The following is a 5804-nucleotide window of genomic DNA, read 5'->3' as shown; positions in this document are numbered from 1 at the left end:
CCTTTTCAAATGAGTTATGTTTACGCTGCATCAGACAGACGACCATTGGCGTGTACTGCATGAAACGTCTGTAAGAAAACACCCTGCAACAATCGTCTGGGTAATGCTGTCCTGGAATTCTCTTGGTGATCTCGTCATTCTGGAAGGAACAATGCATCAACGCAAGTGTGAATCTAAACGTGCATCTATATGTTCACACCCACGTGCAATTTGTTTTTCCTCGGGACGGTGGCACCCACGAGCAGGACAATGTAACGCGTCACACAGCTCGCATCGTACGTGTGTGGCTTGAAGAACTTCAGGGTGTGTTTACCGTACTCATCTAAGTGGCAGACACCTCGGATTGAATCTGTGGGACCATCTCGATCGGGCTGTTCGCGCCATGCAGCCTCAACCGAGAAACCTAGCGCAGCTGCGCACGGGAATGAAGAGTACATGGCTTACATCCCTGTCGGTACGTACCAGAACCTCATTGTCTCTCTTCCTGCATGTCTCGCAGTAGTCCGCGCTGCAATATGCAGTTACTCAGGCTTTTGACGGGTGATCACATTAATGGGACTAGACACTGCAGTATCCAAACCATTTTGCCTCCGTCCTAACTCATTGGCGATTATTTGACTGCCATTTTTCTATAGTCCTTCCGTGTCTCACAAACCAATAAGTACTTTGCATTCACCTATAACGTAAGGCATGAAATATAAATCAATAAACATTTTACTACACGTATGCAAACAAATTGGCGTTAATGTTGGGTAAGGTTTAGTGAATTCAAACATAATCTCAGAGAAATTCAATCCATTGGAAGATAACTGACCCGTATTCTTCTCAAAGTATTATTTACGTCACTGTGTAAAATATGCTCTGGCACATTTGCCAAAAACACCGATAGCATCGTCTGTCGTTCAGTTATGTTCACAGTTGTCTCTTTTTCCGATCTTTCGGCTCGTGAATGCTACTCGGCGAAGCAGATGCAATGTACGGCAGCTGATGACATGAAAAACGGATTATTAAATGAAATTTCCTTTCACACCGGTAACCGAGCGAGGTGGCGCAGTGGTTAGCACACTGGACTCGCATTCGGGAGGACGACGGTTCAATCCCGTCTCAAGTCATCCTGATTTAGGTTTTCCGTGATTTCCCTAAATCGCTTCAGGCAAATGCCGGGATGGTTCCTTTGAAAGGGCACGGCCGATTTCCTACCCAATCCTTCCCTAAACCGAGCATGAGCTCCGTCTCTAATGACCTCTTTGTCGACGGGACGTTAAACAATAACCACCACCACTTTCCCACCGATAACACACTCAAGGCTTACAAGGGGTAGGTTAAAAAATATGAGAAATAAACACCCGATCTTATGTTCAAGAGCCGTTTATTTCGGTAAGTGAGTTTCTCGTTTGCCGACCTTAATAAAAGGACTCGTGGATATAATTTTGTAACGGGCGAGTACACGTTCGCTGGATTTCATCAGCAGCCCAAAGCATTGTGCAATGACAGCGAAAAAAGTTTGTTAGCAATAGGAGAAGACGAGTAATAGTTTCCTGAAGGTGACATGTGGGAGAATTGCCGAAACGCTGGTTGAAGCCTAATTGATTACTCCTCCGATAATCTGAGAAGGTTTCAGCAGCGATTGTGTGCCACCGCCGATACTAGTTACATCCGAAGACCCACTGATGAAATGGCGCTCGGCTCAGCGGTAGCCAGTTCAAATCTCGGTAAAAGAAGAAATTTTCGTCGACAAGGATGTAAGCGTTCCTAATCTTCACATTTCGCACCAGTATTCTGAGTACATTCCAAACTTATCCACAGTGTCTCGCGGAGTGAGGAATGTGGGTGCTGTTAATTGTGCTCCGTCCGTCGGAGGCGCACGTTAAGCTAGTCTGCCCCATCGGTGATGTTCGAGAAGGGCAAGGTGTGTATTGCCACTGGTTTCATCCTCTGTCTGCTTTCTCACAACACAAACATGACACAGAAAACCACACGCAATCGTCACAGTCAGCTACTCTGCACCGTTCAGACATAATACGACAAAATGGCTCAACTCTCAGCCACCGAAGCCACACGATTTTCCCTCTTTCTTCCAGAGACGGAAGACATTTTTGGGAACAAATACAGTCACTAGCTGGGGAACATATTCTGATTTATTCACTTGTAATTAATTTAGTGATTTCCGCAGGTGTAGAGCAGAGGTTTTCAGCCTTTCTTAGTCCATTACCCCTGACTGCAATCATGTACAAGCTAGTACTCCCGCTCCACTCGCCCCCACCACTCCGCCACCTCCCACTCTGCCACCTTCCCCCGCCCATTCGCCGCCGCTGTGTCCACTATTATCAGCTGTATGGCGTAACTTAATTTTAGGACAAAAAATAATTTTGTTGAACACTTTTTTAAAATGACGAAAGATATTTAGTTTTGTGGGTGTTTTATGTAGGCATGAGCTAGTGAATGAATGAGAGAACTGGACGGCTTATGTCTAACAACCGTTTTATATTTGGATTGTTCTCAGTCAGTGCACATCATACATCATGCTCAAAATACATCCAGTTCCTTGTTTTTATTTTTATGGTTATCATAGTCGAAAATCTACTTTCATGCCTATAAATATTGAATACTACATTCCTTTTCCATGAGTTGTGTTCGGATTGAATGTTTGTGTGTGTTTGTGTGTGTGTGTGTGTGTGTGTGTGTGTGTGTGTGTGTGTGTGTGTGTTTGTGTGTGTGTGTGTGTGTGTGTGTGTGTGTGTGTGTGCGTGATGAAGCAATTCCCGGTGCATCGTGAATGGTACCTACAACTCCCTCTCAGATAAGAAAGGTAATTATTCATTCTGACGGTAGACACGTACTGCAAAACACGTTTCCCCTGCACTAGTCCTCACTAGCGGCATTTGCTTCACCTGCACCCTGCACTTCGTTTTAAAATCAACGAAGTTAAAGCGAGTTCACTATACTCTCCGTTGGTAAATCGCTTGATTGTTGGACTCTCTAATCTGAACTGGCAGAAAGTGAAAGACTTCAGGCTGCCAATGCATAGTCTCTGACCACTGCCACTCATAATATATAGGATTTTACGTTGTAAATACAACTAATAACAATAATAGCAGTAATAATGCTGTATACAGCACAGTAGTAACTGTTGCATAGTTACTGTTAGTTCATTTAGCTACTTCCGAGTGAGTAATGAAGCAATTTCTGGTCTATTGCAGGAATTATCAACTGCTTGGGGAATAATTTTTGTGAGGTGTTTAGCTTTCGTTACATACATGTCTCACTTTTACCGTCATCGATGTGTGGTGCAAAGCACAAAGTATGTGTGTAGTGTGTAAGCTGTAAGTTCCTCTGCACTGTGTCACGCATTGAGTAACTGGGAAACAAAAAATTATTGATAACTAATATAATCAATGTTGCAGTCTTAGGAAATTATGTGGTTCAAATGCATCTGAGCACTATGCGACTTAACTTCTGAAGTCATCAGTCTCCTAGAACTTAGAACTAATTAAACCTAACTAACCTACGGACATCACACACATCCATACCCGAGGCAGGATTCGAACCTGCGACCGTAGCGGTCGCTCGGCTCCAGACTGTAGCGCCTAGAACCGCACTCATCCATGCCCGAGGCAGGATTCGAACCTGCGACCGTAGCGGTCGCTCGGCTCCAGACTGTAGCGCCTAGAACCGCACGGCCGCTCGGGCCGGCAGGAAATTATGTAATAGCAGTCTTAATGATCTTTTTCAAAATAATGTAGTTTCATGACTAAAACATAATTAAACTCTTTCGGTTTTTACTCCTCAGGAAATGCAATTTTACTCCCTCGGGGGTAATTATTTCCAAGTTGGGAACCACTGGTGCAGAGGATGTGGAGGATAATAACTCTGGGGAAATGTGATGCAAAGGAACTAAATGGTGGGATGGATCATACCAATGGAAGGAGTGAAGAGAAGTAGAGGTGATCTGCTAGCAAATACAATAGGGCTGGAAAGTAATTTGAGGTACCCTGCAAGTCTTCACCCTGCAGAAAAATTCTCGCATTTTAGGTTGTAAATAGGAAAACGATTACTGGCGTCATCACGAGCAGATCGATCGAAGGAGCAAATTCCCGCTGTCCGTACCACAGTGAGGGACGGCCGCGTGTGTGTAACCGTGCCGCAGCCAGCGGCGCCGTTGCTGCCGTGGGGATTAGCTGGTCGGTGTGTCCGATGTGGCGGCGGCGCCACGCCGTGTGTGGTCCCCGGGCCTCTTATCGGGAGCGCCGCCGTGGCGGACAGCCAGATCTGCCCCCAGACACCGGCCCACGAGAGTGGAGACTGCGCCTCGCTCTTCACACTGCATTCCTAGCTGGCAATCGGAATTCTGATTGTATCAATCGTTCATTCTGCGACTTTGTTTTGGTGCTCCGTCTCGTAGTGGCTAACTATACAATCTACAGAAAATGTTGGCAAAAAACTGCCTTCGTTAAGGTACGCTTAAGAGGGCGTAGCAACTACTGACAGTGTAGCCCAGCGAGGTGGCCTGGCAACCTTGCAGACCAACAAATTGCACCCGCACGATTATCAGCTTTGCATGTCACTGTTGTCCGGCAATGTTTGCAGCAGAACACTGTCGGGTCAGATGTTTGCCGCAGCATGGACGAAATCGAACTAGTGGATGTGATAGCGTCTTTCCTGCTTTAGTGTTCCACAGCAGAAAACTTAGCATGATGAAAAGAGATATCGGTATTTGCGGACGCGTTCTTTTTTTAAGTAAGTGATCTGCCTTTTAAACTTTAACGCGTAAACTGATGCTGTTCCAGAACTCCGAAACGCAATTTGGAATTGTCGTGAAAGCAATTAATTTGAAAGCTGGTAATATGAAAGACTGTACACTAGTTACAACCAGGTTTGCTGTCACTCTTCGGCCTTGACATACTGGAGATTCATGCATAATTTTGATGTACTTGTAAAGTGTATTTTTTATCTACATGCCACCTGGTACCAGATATTTGCAACATTTTGGCAGAAGATTCAAGAAATTCATTAAGGTATGTATGAAATAACAATAGAACGTTTATCTTGATGTACTGCAGCGCTGCCTCACCGCTCACATTACATGACTAGGCACTGCGACGCTGTTGGCGCGAGAAAGACGATGTAGAGGTGAGAAACAGAGGGAAGTATTTATAGAAGAGGACAGGGGTAGCTATTGCCAGGCCAAAAGATATATTCCTACTCCAAATGGACAATATCCGCAACACCTCGGCCTGAGGTCATCAGTCCCCTAGAACTTAGAACTACTTAAACCTAACTAACCTAAGGACATCACACGCATCCATGCCCGAGGCAGGATTCGAACCTCCGAAGGAACGTTACAGAACCACACTTTACTAGCACTACACATGATACATTCGCTGTATAAGAATGATCTTTCAAAACATTATGATGCTATAGTGGTCTTCTGCTTCAAGTTATTTTTAAAAAAGTCAGAAGCTTTTTCAGAGCTGTTCCAGAGCCAGCACTTGAAATTTAATAGAGAATGTTATGTTCTGTACACGGGATTACTAATCGATTACTTCGTCATTCGTTGTTCTGACTAAGTTACTGAATGAGCGCACACCTGGAAAAAAGTTTCAGTTGATCAAAATTAACGTGAAAGACGCTATTAATCACTTTAACTAACTTTCCTTCGAGAATACTGTGTTTCATAAATGCAAGTTTTTAACTGGTTGATCATAGTATAATCTTCAGTTGGACGGTACACATAAATATTTTTGGCATTGGATACGTTCGCTCTCATGACAGAACTCAGCAGTCAAGAAAGGAAATAGTTTCTT

The sequence above is a fragment of the Schistocerca serialis genome, chromosome 6, assembly GCF_023864345.2.
Source record: "Schistocerca serialis cubense isolate TAMUIC-IGC-003099 chromosome 6, iqSchSeri2.2, whole genome shotgun sequence".
Taxonomy (NCBI): Eukaryota; Metazoa; Arthropoda; class Insecta; order Orthoptera; family Acrididae; genus Schistocerca; species Schistocerca serialis.
The sequence above is the reverse complement of the archived record's forward strand: the minus strand, read 5'-3'. Positions refer to the sequence as shown.